The following is a 15,857-nucleotide window of genomic DNA, read 5'->3' on the forward strand; positions in this document are numbered from 1 at the left end:
CATGACCCCCAACTCAGTTTAAAACCATCTTACAATAATGTACACGATAGACTCCTTGTAAAGGGCTGCTTGGGGGATAAATCATTTCCCACTGCCTCCATGATAACAAATGCACTGGAAATTCCACATGCCTATTTATTATCACAGAGCGATTAATTACATAAATTATAAAGTGACTCAGCCAAAAATGCATGGATTGTAAGTATTCCCTTTACTGCTTCTGATGCTCGTTCACATCTTTGACTCGTGAAACCAATTTTCTGTATCACCAGTTACAAAAATGCTTACTTTTCTTTGTTCAAAGTAATTTGCCTCCTCACTTAGTGATAACATGTGATTCACAGGAACATAATGTTAAGGGAACCTGTTTTCTGCAAGATAATCAAAATATAAAATAAACCACACTCTATCCAGTTAATATTAGTACATAATATCATCAAAAGGAAATAATGACAAAATTCAGCAAATTCAACTGCACTTGAGATTTTTTTTTCACTACGCTGGCAGTGTTACAGCACCTGCTCAATTTCTCCTTATTCCTACTTAAAATGCATATTGTAATGAAAAGAGAATGTTGGCAACAAATATTTTCTTTGTAACAAAGCACATCTTAGGAGAGCCGTTTAATCATTCATGCTGTATATGACAATCCTTTTTATAATAATTACAACATCACAACTACTTTTGTGAAACAGAACAATTTGCAAACCAAGGTATCACACAAACAATTTTGTTGAAGAACCCAGAGAAACAAATTGGGAGGAAAAGAGAACACAGGTTGAGAAGCATTTTTCGGCCATCACAATTTTTTTTCATTTATACCTGATGAGGCAATAGCGTAGTATTGCTTCGTCCCAACATAAACAGAGATTGCAAAAAAATTGCATGAGAATTGCATATCTGGTCATTTGCATGCAACATTCTAATGTTACTATGAACAAAATTATAGGCACTATTTAAATAAAATCTATATCCTGAAACATCTTTTCCACACACTACTAAGCTTAGGAGTATATGATTTTTTTTTTGTTGCATATTCCTATTCAATATTCGTTAGTATATGCAAGTCTCGAACGATTTTATAGACCCTACGTTGAACCTCGCTAAAAAAAATATCTATCAGCAAGTGCCAACCATTAATAACATTGAGGGAGGCTATGAGCTTCGGCAGGGGAAGAAAATCCGCTTCCCAACACACTCAGCACAGGGCGATCCCTACAGGTGTTTATTCCAAATGACACACTGTGTGAAATTTTGATTTTATTTAAACCAGGGGAAAATCATTTACCGCCCTGCCTTTTAATTACCGAGCTCCGGCGAACTATTTAATATTGTGATTACGGTTTGTAACCAAACACGAGGAAACCATGCTTTTCTGTGGGAATTGTCAAGTTAACACGAATCGTAAAGTCATTTGATCCATGGTTTGATGTGAACGGGTCAGTTTAAGGAACTGGCATGCATGGTGAATGCAATAAGAAACACAATGGGGCAAGATTAACGAGACACATCACGCAGGAGCATTAAACTACATTTCCGGATCTCAAAATTGATTTAGATTCCCAAAAATATAGTTAGGTCACGATGAAAAAATATTTCATTCGAGAAATGAAAATGCCTCTTATACTCCCTGTAAAATTCAGCATTACATTACAAATATTCAAGTGCTGTAATAGCACTAAAATGGGCCCTTTGCAATGTTCTTAATAGTGACCTATTTAAACGGACAGCTAATTGTAGAAAATATCCCTGCAAGGTGTTAATAACAGCTCTCCACCATCCCACCCCGATCTGTAGTTAGCCATTTCACCGTAAACTGTAGCTAATCCCAGTTTCTCACCCTACAACACCATGAAAACTGCCCGCACTAATAAGGAAATCCTCGGTCGAAACATGACAAAAACATCGACTCATGTTATTATTCAATAGCCGAAAAATGCTTTCCATGTCATTCCTTTTAAAGATCAAATAGATTTTTTTTCCCCATACGATATCTATTGAACTATACCGGCTTTTCTCCCCCTGAAACGGGTTCTCCTGCTGATATAATCAGTACAAAGCAGCATCTCCCGCCCCATCGCATTCAGCAGTGTGAGAAATAAGCGATGATAAACTGCAACCAAAAAAATTGTAACACAACATACGTGCGATTCCGTCCAAATCAAACCGTGTTAGAAAAAAATGTTCCCATTAACGACCCGGGTACAAAGCAAAAAAAAAACTGAGAACGACGGCGTTCAACCCATGAATACGTGCGGGCGGCGCAAACCACCTTCACCATCGCAATGTTCATGCCGGGTTTTACCTACATCAGATGAGCATCGCGGAGCCCGTCTCCGTCAGGGCCAGTCTCTGTAGCTCCATCGCTACCAGCTTCATCTATAACCTAGTCAAACATGGAGTTTTACCTGCAGCACCTTCCCTGCACGGTCGGAGCGGGGCTTTCATATGCAAGATCAGGTCCAAATATATATAATAACGAGTCTCATCCCTTCTGCCACTTTACCCTGCCGTCTCTGTTTACATTTGCAAGGCAGCAGACTCCCTCTGGCTCCTGCTCCTGCTTGTCAGTGGGTTGCTGGGCTGAACGCGTCACACGGGCGTTTCTCTCCAAGCGAGCCACCAGCAGCGCTGCAGGAGCAGCGGCAACCAGCGAGCCGGCCGGCCTCCCTCTCGCTATCTTGTCCTCTACTCCCTCTCCACACACACACACACACACCGCAACGTCAGTAATCTTCCTCATGCATTCTCATCACCACGCGAGAAAAACGGATAAGATGCGACCGGCCCCTCGCTCGCTCCACCATTTTCCGAGAAATCACAGTGAATCGACAAATAGATTATTATTTTTTTTTTAATGTTCAAGCCACGCCAAATGAAAGTAGTTTTAGCAACGTTTAATGGCGACCAGACGGAGAGGTGGCACTTGCAAGAGAGCACCTGTCAGGTGAGCTCCGCTTGACACAAGCATTCAAATCGCTGCAAGCAAATTGGAAGCAACCGAGCTACCCAGTGCGTTGTAAGGTTGGAGATAGATGCTTATTTCCATACAAAAGCATTCACCGATGGCACTATTCCCTCCGAATATCTGTGTGACAACATAAAAGTTTTCAATTTGGACTGACCTTCGGATAAGGCAACGGATTTACGCAAGATTCAATCGAAAAATTAAACATTAAGAGATTTCCTTTACCCTGGTTCTCCCTGACGCTATGGGTTTGAATCGTTTAAGAGGGATTCCTCAAACCCATCCTTGTCACTTTGTTTTGCGTGTCTGGAGGATTACGCAGTCAAGAAAACCTCGCAAATAAATTACAGCAACACGTTTTTTTCCCCCGCAAATCTTCTCCAAAAATCCAGGCAAAGTCAACGTAATATACTGCAGCAAGCGTAATACCGAATCATTGACCTCGACAGTGACATCGCCGATGGCTTTATCTCTCCTCAACAGAGCCAAAATTGGGAAGGCCCTGGGCACAACATCCTGAATTCAGTTCTGATTTGATCACCTCCGAAACATTATTTTGAGTCATGGAGGCAATTAGCTGCGATTAGTGGTCCGTTTTGAAAAACATTCTACATTACAGATTTTAGCATTTAGAAGAATAGCATTAATTATTGAAGACACCTAAATGCATTTTTGAGGAGGGGTGGGAAAGGATTTCATTTTAATTAATAAAATAGAAGAAAATATCAATTTTTACATGGCTATGTTTGCATTTCAAGGGCACCTGAAATATTTCCGTGGTGAAGAGATAGTTTTAAGTAGGTGTCTAGCATCACGCATTCACAAATAAGGGAGATAGATAATGCTTATTTAAGGACTGCCAAGGAAAACACATTGGAAATTGAGTGGGCAGTGTTTTTGTTTTAATATTTTCAGCTGGGGAAAGAAGGGATGCTTCTTTGGATTGCAGTTCACCATAGCAGGGTGCAAGTGCACATTAACCCTTCTATTTCACCATCCAAATATCTTAAACCAAGATTGTGCTGGCATTTTCTGGTTCAAATTAGTTCAGCTGTCTCAGACGGTCTCACAACAGCTGAACCCCAACTGTGAACATGCATCGATTTTTGTATGTCACTGATATCGTTGACTATTTCAGAGACAAAAATGGAAGTCTTCTGAGTGCTTACTTTCATAATGCAAAGGATGTCATCATCATCGGCGGTCACTCAAAACGAGGATGACAAAGGATGTACATTATACCTAACACACAATGATGGAAATGAACAGGGATAAAATGGGCATGGGGAATTCGATGAACAATTAATTAATGTCATGTCATGTCAATTGCCTCTAATGAAGATCAACTTTATGTTGTACATCTCTTTACATAATTACTGAGTTGCTGAGAGTAGCCAGTGCTTAGCACGCAACAAAGAGTCTAATTTCATTATTGGGTAGCATAACTTAAGCTTGCTTGCACTCCTCTTAAAATCAAACGTCAACTCATAAGGGGGATGTGCTGGCAAGTGTTCCCAAATATATCATGTCTAGAATGATACAAAGGACACAGCTGGTTCCATAGTTTTGAGAAATCTTGCTGAAAACCATTGTGCAGGAGGTAACAATAAGTCCCTGACATATGAATAGTTAGTAAAAACAATTGTTGCATGCCTTTGAACAATAGTTGCTTTCTTTTTTGCCACTGAAAATTACCAAAAAATGCAGATGGTGGAAATCTGAAATAAATGTAACAGAAACTGCTAGAAAAACTCAGCAGATTTCAGGTTGATGACGTTTCATGTTTATATCATTCATCATTCTTTAATACCATACCCAGGTTACTCAGCATGGCTCGACACATACACAATTTTTTTTTTTTTTTTAAACTTGCATGAAAATTCTAAAGTTGCATAATAATATCAAAATTACAAAAAGGAAATATTTCCTATTTCCACAGCAGACAGAAACACATTGCAAAGGCAACAAGAAGAGGTTGCTGTGGAGATCAATATCACAAATCAAGTCCTGAGGACCTAAATACAGTGCCACAAGTAATTCAATAACCACATAATGTGCTCAAGGTCATTTAATAAGTAAACATCACACATCCACACTGAATAACTAACAGACCTCATTAGGATTTGTACCTAACATTCAAATGTTCCATGCACCCTCGTGAACTGAACACTGCTTTAAATTTTATATCTGCGTCTCATATCTTGCACCCACTGTCTGCTATTCTACCATGACAGGCATAACAATGAAACACAATATTAACATACTTCCCTCCTGCAGGACAACATAGTGTATAATCATGGCAGCAGCAGATAGGCCAATGGGAACGGGCAGGTCCACATCACCGCACCTGCACGTCGTTCTTCATCACTGATGCAACCATTATGCTGTCCATTGATAACACCTGCATTAAACATTGTAAAAGACAATACCCAATTCTCATACCCAATTCTCCTTTCAACATCCCACAACCACTCATCACATAATCAATCCAGGCTTACAAGCTCCAGATACTTTAACTAACAACCCTTTGCTGATGACTTGGAAGAGTTGGAAGTTAACTGTGTAGGGATGGAGATATGCTGTCAAAGGTTTTAACACCTTAAGACTATCAGCACTCATAATCTAACTTCTCTGTGGATGGTCACCTTGTCATGGTGGAGAAGCTTGTGTGGACCCGAGATCCTGAGAGCAGGGCCACCCATGGCGGTAAGGTTGAGGGGAAGGTCTCTGACAAAGAGCAATCCAGCCAAGACCTCAAAGGTGGAACAGGCAGAGGACGATGGCTGACCTTAGTGGGGCGCCAAAACGGCTGGGAAGGCGGATGAAGGCTGCAGCAGAAAAGGGTCTCCGGTCATCTTGGACACCATGCCACTGGATCCTGACCCAGATCTGTCAAGGACCGTGGGGTGGCTGTCTGTGCACCAGTCTCCCCAAGTCAAACAAAGTCACGCACAGGCATCCTCCATATAGGGAATAGCATCTTGGAGACACCCATGGTCAGCCATGACCGAAGAAGAAGAAGAAGAATCTAACTTGAAGGCATGATTCACACATGATTGATCAACGGATCCTAGTCGCTTGTACCAAAAGCAAAGAGAACGGAGAACAAAGATGGCAGTACCAAAAAGTAATGTCACAATGAAATTTCACAAAAGTGGACTTAGAAGGACAATTCAGAGGGCCATATACAGAAAAAAGGCAGGACTTGGTGCACTAGTTGCACTGCCTGAAAGATTGGATGAAGTATCAAGAATTATGGTTGTAGCAACATTCCACAGGGCTTGTCATTGATCTTGGAATCTATTTAGTTCAGTAAGGAGTGGTAAATAACTATTAGTGTTCTTGTGGATCCATTCAAGAGGCATCATCTGGTGAAAAGAAGCTGCAGATTCCATTTGCAATTCAAACAAAAGCCACTCTTATTTTAGTTCTTCAGATGTCTTGTCAGGCAATCTTAACCTGCTGCCATCATAACTGCAAATACACGTTTAAAAGGGATATGTAGGTTCTTAGAGAAGTTCACTGATTACTTGGACTGCTGAGATACTGTTTAGCAGAAGTGTTAATGGACCCAAATAGTATGAATCTAACCTCACCTCCAAGGATGACAACATTTGCATTCCATCAATAGACCTTGCTGGTGAGTTTTATCTAGCCTCCTCTCACAGTCAGTTCTGCCCTTTGATGAGCAGCCTAGAATCCAAGCAGCTTGTCATCCTCCAAGTAATTTTAGTCTCCTTAATTGAAAGTCATTAGCCCTTGCCCAATCATGCTACAGTCAATAAAGCCTAGGTACAGAAGCACAGACTAAAATTTCCTTGAGGTCAGTTTTCAAGAAAATACACAAGTATAATTGTCAATTGTTTGTTTATAATTTAGAATCATTAAAATCACCGATTTAATTTTGAATATGTATTCCAGATTTTTTTAATTATTTGCTTTATGGCCAGACAGGCAATCTGAGGTTTAAGTAGTTGAGTTGATTGTGTATTTTGATCTGTCAGTGAAGTCAAATGAGTTATTTCCTGCCAAAGCTCAATAAGTTTCAGTTGGTCACATTTCAACTTTCCTTACCTTTCCTAATCTCTTTCCTTTTATCTCTCCTCTTCCTGTTCTATTGCTGCTCACTAATTAACTTGCGGCAAATGACTTATGATAGAAGGCTACCTCAAATGTTGAGACCTGACAATCTGAGTACCACATTGCTCCTTTCATGTATTAAGGGCCTGTCCCACTTGGGCAACCTAATCCGCGAGTTCTGGTGAGTTTGCCCTCGAATCATACTCGCAACATGGTCGACACGAGGTCGTAGCAGGTCTTCGTAACTCTCCTTCATGCTCGAGAGTGGTCTCCGCGTACTCGAGGCCTCACCTAGGTCACGGCGGTTTTTTCAATATATTAAAAAATGCCCTCGAGTAAAAAAAGGTCGCCATGGAAAAAAAATGATACTTTTTTTGCTCGTAGGTTTAGTCGTAGTAGGTCATAGTAGGTCGGCATGTTAGATGTAGGTAACCGAGGGTAGTCGAAGGTAGTCGTAGATAGTCTTCATCATAGTCGAAGGGAGGTCGAAGGAGATCGAAGGAGGTCGTCTTCACTCGCCACTATTCGGTGTCCAATTTTCCCGAAGTTAGTCGTGGCTAGTCGAAGCTGGTCTTCAACATAGTCGAAGGAGGTCTTCTACATAGTCGAAGGAGGTTGATTATTTTCGATATTATTTTGGTTATGCACGAGAATCTAAAGCTGTGTTTTTATTAGATAGTCCTTATCACCCAGGACCCACCATGTTATTTGTTGTGATGACTCAAATGCAGTTGGCACTGTGTACTGTCATCAAATGAAGGTATCACAGCAAAGCAAAATACCCAACAAGTGTGATGCACTATAAATTAAACCACTTCATGTGATGTTGAGGGAGTGGCATATCTCCCAGTTGAGATGTGGAACCCACAAATCATAGTGTATACAGAAGTGGCTCACCATATCAGAGAAGCAATCTCACTGTGCATTCTCCAGCCAAGCAAGAATGAACTGTGCATAGCTCCCTTTGCACAGAAAGCCAGTAGCAGTGACCTCCTTTATGTCACGGGCATCAACTGAGAAAAATTGCAAATATCTTCTGTTCCAGCTTGATTTATTGTGTTTCATACCACAGTAACTTGGACAGTCACTGGCAATACAATCCTCTGAGAAAGGAGTTTTGACAGCAGCAGGTGACATCTAGCTGCCTGGACTACTCTGCATATCACAGTTCATTCTTCTAATAGTGCTGCAGTTTCAAGGTGAAGGATTACGAAATACCATGTCTGGAAGCAACTGTTTTTTTTTTTTTTTGCAAAGCCTTAATGACAGAACAAAATTCTTCAGCACCTGGCACACCATTCCCTGCAGACTTTAGCAACCACAGAAATCAACAAAATGCTCTGAGAACAGTCACACTGCAATAGGCAGTCAAATTAAATCAGGAACCACGGTGCAAATAGTTAATGATTCCTTTAAATAGCACTGGTAGTGTTGGGGCTAGGTCCTTTCAGCTGCTGAACATATATCCAGCTATGCAAAGTTAAGAGAGGTGTTGGATGTAGTACTCAACTACAAAATAGAAAAGATAGACACAAAATGCTGGAGTAACTCAGCGGGACAGACAGCATCTCTGGAGAGAAGGAATAGGCGACATTTCGGGTCGAGACCCATAAATCAACTCAATGTTGCAGATAGAGTGACATTATAATCCGACACTGTGTAAATCACTAATAGGTGTTAGCTGTGCTCAATGTGCTGGCTAGTCCTACTCATGTACACAGATTACTCACCAGATTGAAAGCAAATTGGCACCTTCAATGCTCAAACAAGTGATATGGAGCCAAACTTTGCAATCTATGTGTTTGCTAGAAATGATAAATATTTTACTTCTTACAATTTTTTTACTAGATATACCAGTACAGTAGCTGTTAATTGTGCACACATTAAACAAAAAAATGTCACTGACAGGTATTGATTATCTTCAGATATGTAGCCATCGTTAAGGTCTGTGCTGTTGACTAATAATAGTCATTTGGCGGTAGTCAACTAAGATTTACCTATTGCTGTTGGCGGTTGTTGCAATAAAAATGTGGAACTTTTGGAGCAGTACATCCACAGCTCTGAGATTGGTGGCCACCTGGCCCAGGGTCATTCTGTTTCTGCCACTATAGCCACTATGGGCAGTCTTTCACTGGGAGCCCAGCTGTGCTCTGTCCAGGCTGTTTCGACTTGGGTAACAGCTAGGCTTGCATAACAGCTTTAAGGGACCTTAAGTCCCTGCCTCTTGGCTCACCAGCTGTCAAAGTAGTGACTGCTTTTCAATGTACAAACACGGAAAATCACTGGGGGGACTGTCAACATTTTTTTTTTTTTTAAAGTTAGATGACTAACGCACAAAGACACAAGAAAACATAGGAACTGAGAATTGAATGTGAAATAAGACTCCATTTACCTTTTTACAGCAACAGATTTATCCCATGTGTTTGAATGCCTGCAGTATTTAATCCAGGATAAAAGTGTGTCAGGCCCTGCATACAGGATTCCCAGTCCTGGAGGAGTGGCAAGCTTAAATAAGTTGGAAGCAATCCATTGGATTTCATGGAGACCACCAATGCATCATATGGGTGAATGGCAGCTCGGGCATCTAGGCACAGCTTTAGGCTCAAATATTTGTACTGAGAAATGGCAGCAGTGGTACTGATGCAGAAATTGAGGGATTGGTCCACTCCTTCTGCAGTTTTTTAAAAGTTATTAATGCACGTTACTGCAGCAAAGTGGTTCTTACTCATGGAAGAGCAGGAATAATAAACTATTCCTATTTGGAGCCATAAAGTCATAACACAGAAGCAGGCTCCAGCTCACCGGGTCACCTCCAATCAAACGAGCATCCTTTTCCTTTTTAACCCAAATCCTACCCCAACTCTGGGGTAGGGCTCTGGTAAGACCACATCTGGAGTATTGTGCACAGTTTTGGTCTCCTAATTTGAGGAAGGACATCCTTGTGATTGAGGCAGTGCAGCGTAGGTTCACGAGATTGATCCCTGGGATGGCGGGACTGTCATATGAGGAAAGATTGAAAAGACTAGGTTTGTATTCACTGGAGTTTAGAAGGATGAGGGGGATCTTATAGAAACATATAAAATTATAAAAGGGCTGGACAAGCTAGATTCAGGAAAAATGTTCCCAATGTTGGGCGAGTCCAGAACCAGGGGCCACAGTCTTAGAATAAAGGGGAGGCCATTTAAGACTGAGGTGAGAAAACACTTTTTCACCCAGAGAGTTGTGAATTTGTGGAATTCCCTGCCACAGAGGGCAGTGGAGGCCAAATCACTGGATGGATTTAAGAGAGAGTTAGATAGAGCTCTAGGGGCTAGTGGAATCAAGGGATATGGGGATAAGGCAGGCACGGATTATTGATTGGGGACGATCAGCCATGATCACAATGAATGGTGGTGCTGGCTCAAAGGGCCGAATGGCCTCCTCCTGCACCTATTTTCAATGTTTCTAACCCTGTTTGTTAACCCTGCGTTCTCATCAAATCCACCAACATTCTCTCAGTCACCTACACTCTAGGGACAGTCTACAGTGGGTTATTAACATATCACCTGACACTTGTTTGGAATACTGGAGGAACCCGGAGCAACCAGGTGAAACCCAAGCTGTCCTATCCAGAACATGCAAACTCATACAGACAGGGCCAGAGGTGGGGATTAAACATGCTTCTCCGGAGCAGTGGGGCAACAGTTCTACCAATTGCACCACAGTACTGCACATACATTTATTATATTCCTAAATCTTAACAAGTGATGTTCACCAGACACTATTGTGGTGCAGTTTTAAAATGCCGTGCTGGTGATCCTGACTAACAATTTAAGAGACCGGAGTTCAAATCCCACTATTGTCAGTGTAGAATTTAAATTCTGTTAATTATCTGGAATTATAAAGAGTTACAATGATAAAGATATCCATGAGAACTGTGATAAACTCACATGGTTGACAAAAATATCATTCAAGGTGGGAAATCTGCCATTCTTACCTGGTCTAGCTTTTATGTGACTGCAGATGCATCAACCCACCGATACGGTTTACTCTCGGGTGCCCTCAAATGGCATTGAAAGCCAATCAGTTCAAGGGCAATTAGGGATATTTAAATACAGTGATGTTGCAGATGTAAATGAGGCAATAACACTATGGTAAACTAAATGCAGGAATAGTGGTTAAAATTAGCATGAACATTATTGAAGATGTTATTTCAAGGTTGTGTTTCCAGTTCACAAACTCTTTGATATTTAGTCTCATTCTCCGTCAGTATTTAACACTGAAAATACCAGTTACAATTACACCATTCAAATTCACTTGGATAGTTACATGATTAGAAAAGGTTTGGGAAGGTATACTCCAGGCAATAAGGGCTGGCTCAATTTGGCAACTTGGTCAAATATATATGACTCATTCAAGTTTTCTTACTACATTTTGCAACATTATGATGCTTAAGACAACAGTGGAACTATGGAAATAATTTCTAAAACCTCTTCCTTGGTTGCAGCATCAATCTGCATCAAAATTGGTTGTGTGTAAAATCAGGGCTGATGCATGTGATGGAATGACATTTTACTTTTATCTTAACTCTAATTTTCAAGCAATACTGAAAGTCTAATTTTAGTAGCACTGATTGTTTTTGATTATTTTTAAGCAGAGTTAGCAAGTTATATTGGCAATCACAAACACCCCAACACAAAATTTACTGAAAGGTTATTCATCAAAATAATTGCCAGATAAACAGTACCATCCTGCATTTTTTTAATATACAATTGGCAGCTGCAGAATCACATTTACTCAGAAATAGTATGCCCATGTGTCCCTTCTTCCCTCTCCCATCAGAACCTCCAGCAATCACAGCTACCCATTCTGCAGCTCTTCAATTTATTCACCTTGTCACTTCTCTGTTTGAAGGAATTCTTGAAATCCATCCTTCTGACTATATCTTTGGTTATCTCTGTAAGCCTTTTCCAAATCCATGCTCAGTTTTTAATCAGCCCTTCTGTGAAATGGCTACACACCTTAATGAGTGTAAAGCACTGTTCCACTTTAGATATGTCTCAGATGCCTTGAAATAAATTGTCTTTGCATCTCCATTTGAGATTTAGAATTTACTGTGAGTTAGCAGTGAATGTGCAACTCCACAAGAAATACACTTCTCTTGCCTCCACCAACCTCAGATAAGTAACTCCCTTTGGCAAATGCTGAAAATGCTACCTTGGATATGTCCAAATTTTCACCTATTCCTTTTCTCCAGAAATGCTGCCTGACCCGCTTAGTAACTCCAGCTTTTTGTGTCTATCTTCTTTAAATTACCTGCAGCTTTGATAAAGCTTTACCTCTCTGCTTTGCCTTTTGTCTGAAGTTCTTCAGACATGTCAAGGCAGAATCTGAGCATGATAATGCTTGCAGCCCTGTCTCTATCTGTTGCTGGACTTTGGTACACGAGGCCCAGTGAGACTGGCCTTCCAAATGCAACCTAGATACATGGATTCTTGGACGAAAAAAGGGTAACCAGAGAGTGAATGGGGTCCCTCAGGAATCAAAGCGATCAACTCTATGGAGCCACAGGAGATGGACAAAGTCTGTAATGAGTAAATATCCTCTATTTTTACCGGGCAGAGACACATGTTGACTTGGGGCAGTCAATGGATGCGCCTTGGGGGTAGTCAGTATTACGGTCAAGGACGTGCTGAAGATTCTAACGCATATGAAGGTAGATACTGTACATCTTCCGTGCCTGATCAGATACATCCAAGGACACAAAAGGAAACTAGAGAGGAAATTGCACGTTCCCTGGCTGAGATTTATGAGTCATCATTAAATACGGGTGAGTTGCCAGAAGACTGGAAAATGTGCCATTATTTAAGGGCTGCAGGGAAAAGCCTGGGTGCTACAGGCCAGTGAGTCTATCATCTGTGGTTGGACAGTTACTGGAGAGTATTCTGATGGATAAGATATGCATGCATTTACATGGAAAGGGGCGGATTTGGGCTAGTCAGCATAGTTTTGTACATGGGAGGTCATGTCTCACAAATCTAAATGTTTTTTGAAGATGTGAAGAAAAAGGTTGATGAGGGCCAGGAATTTGACATGGTTCTACATGGTACACTGCTCTGAAATGTTAGATCGCATTGGATCCAAAGGGAGCTAGCTAACGGGATAGAAAATTGACTTCATGAAAGGAAGTAGAGGGGGTGGCAGGTTGCTACTCGGACTGGAGGCCTGTGACTAGTGGTGTGCCTCAGGGTTCGGTGCTGTGTTCATTGCTGGTTGTCATCTATATCGGTGAGCTGGATGAGAATGTACAAGGTATGATTAGTAAGTTTGCAGATGGTACTAAAGAGGGTGGGTTTGTAGATAGCGAAGATGGTTATTGTAGCAAGATCTGCGGTTGGGCAGGTGGGGTGAGGAATGGTTGATAGAGTTTAATATAAAGAAGTGCAAGGTTTTGTACTTTGGGAAGTCAAACAAGGGCAGGACCCACACAGTGAATGGTAAGGTTCTGAGGAGTGTTGTGGAGCAAAGGGATCGTTAAAGTGGTGTCATAAGTTGATAGGTTGGTCAAAAAGGCTTTTGGCTTTTCATCAGTCAGAGTATAGAAGATGGGGGTCATGTTACAGTTGGGCAAAACATTGGTGAGGCCATATTTAGAGTATAGTGTCCAGTTTTGGTCACCCTGCGATAGGAAAAATGGTGTTAAGCAGGAAAGGGTGCAGAAAAGATTTACGAGGATCTTGCCAGGACTCGAGGGCCTGAGCTATAGGGAGAGGTAGAGCAGGCTAGGACTCAATTCCTTGGAGCGTAGGAGAATGAGGGGTGATCTTATAGAGATGTACACAATCATGAGAGGAAGGGACAGGGTTAATGCACAGAGCCTTTTTACCAGAGTCGGGAATTGAGAACCAGAGGCCATAGATTTAATGTAATTGCAACATCCCTATTTACTCTGCATGGAAAAGAGTTGGTTACCACAGGATTGCAAGATTTGCTTACTTCCGCAACAGTATCCCTCCTTTACGTTACCAAGATCCATTACATTACATTAAGTGACTTTCACTCCAACCGAGGTTGAGTGGTGCCATCTGTATTTTGCAGTTTTGCTCAAGGGTAAGCTGGGCAGATGAGCATTCCTCTCCCAGCAAGAAAGAAAGAACACAATACACAACAGAAATTAAACACAAAACATAAAAACATCCACCACAGTGGGACCAGCACTTCCCGCTGTGATGGAAGACACAAAAGTTCAGTCAGTGTTCCTCGTTCCATGGACCCGTGGTCGGGGCCCTGAACCCTCCGCAGTCACCGCTATGGTCAGCCCGATGAACAGGCCCTCTCGCTGGGATGATGGAAACTCCGACATCGGGACGGATCGGAACACCCCGCGGCTCGGAATTCCCAAACCGGAATTCCCAAACCGGCCGCTTCCTACCGGAGACAACGGCTTCATGATGCCAATTCCACAGGCCCAGCAGTTGGGGCACCTTTACATGCGATCCTCGGCAAAGGTCGCAGGCAGCTCCACGATGGTAAATTCCGTGCCGCATCCGCGGCTAGATGCTCCACAGACCGAGCTCAACAATGTTAGAGCAGACCCCCGCGGTTGGAGCTCCAACACTAGAGCTATGTGATGTTAAGTCCACGATGTGCCTGCTGCTGAAGCTCTAAGCTCTGGGCTGGTCTCCGGTCGGGAAGGCCGCACCAATCCAGTTGATAGGCCGCGAGGGAGGCGAAAAACCGACACGGAAAAAATTTGCATCTCCGCTGAGGTAGGTGACTAGAAAATGTTTTCCCCCAGTCCCCCGCCAGCACCCCTGGCATAAGACACTCTGAGAGACACTATAGACACACTAAAAATAACAAAAATGGAAAGAAACACATGAGCTGCGGGCGGGGCTGCCACGCGCGGCGCCATCTAGGAAAAATCAGGATCCACCAGTCCTAAAACCCTCATCTATTACTAGGTCCTTTCAAGCACAACAACTTTAATGCTCTTTAATACTCGAAAATTTGGCGGCAGTCGCCTGTAATCGCCCAAAATATCGCCTAAGTTGGAACAGGCCCATTACATTGCTGTTTAGTGCTAGGTCCTTTCAAGCACAACAACTTTAATGCTCTCCTTAATTGACTCTTAGCTTGACTTGAATCATCCAAAATTCTACCGAGCATAACTTAGGCATCACCAGCTGTGATCATCTCCAAATTGCGTGGTTCCTCATCTCTAATCATTAGGGAAAAAAAGTTCATATTTGTTTTCAAATGTTATCATGACCTCAGTGCTGCCTATTTCTGAAATTCTACAACCTGAATCACTTTTGTCCTATCCATTGCAACACTATCCTTTTCAACTTCAAACTAATTTGTTTTCTCACTTTTCCAGTGTTGACGATGGGCCTTCAACCTGAACTGTTCACCCTTCCACAGATGCTGCCTGATTGGCCTCCTGACAATTCCCAACACTTTCTGTTATTATTCCAGATTTCTCACATCTGCATTTGCTTTCATTTTCAAACCTGAACTCTGTGACCACTAATACTAATCTCATTTGAATCCACACCGTTTAACCTTCTTCCTATTAAGAGTCTTAAAATCTATCTTAAAGCCAATCATCCGAATAGCCCACGATGAAAACCGGATTAGCTGAAACCATTTACTGCAACTGGAAAACAATCGCTTTTGGCAATTTGTAGGTTGCACCAGAAATTTGATTAAAATTTTCAAAATCTCATGTCTCAAAACTCATCTCAAAATGTTATTTGCATGTTCCTTCTGTCACTAAAAGGGCCTGTCTCACTTAGGCGGCTGCCAGGGACTAATTTTAATGGAATTC

The 15,857-nt window shown here is 41.8% G+C and overlaps 1 protein-coding gene across 13 annotated transcripts in view; it reads right to left on the reverse strand.

The window, feature by feature from the left end:
• The window catches only part of nrxn1a (neurexin 1a), a 1,388,176-nt gene that overhangs the window by 1,278,064 nt on the left and 94,255 nt on the right, over positions 1-15,857 (reverse strand). For 10 of the 13 annotated variants that reach the window (XM_055639818.1, XM_055639815.1, XM_055639814.1 and 7 more), the window contains exon 1: positions 2,409-2,648. The exons of 2 other annotated variants lie outside the window; for them this stretch is intronic. The gene's annotated coding sequence lies outside the window, so the exon portion shown is untranslated. Of the gene's footprint in view, positions 1-2,309; positions 2,649-15,857 lie in introns of those variants that run through there. One more of the 13 variants, XM_055639807.1, reaches the window with a different exon arrangement.

The sequence above is a fragment of the Leucoraja erinacea genome, chromosome 8 (assembly GCF_028641065.1).
Source record: "Leucoraja erinacea ecotype New England chromosome 8, Leri_hhj_1, whole genome shotgun sequence".
Classification (NCBI taxonomy): domain Eukaryota; kingdom Metazoa; phylum Chordata; class Chondrichthyes; order Rajiformes; family Rajidae; genus Leucoraja; species Leucoraja erinaceus.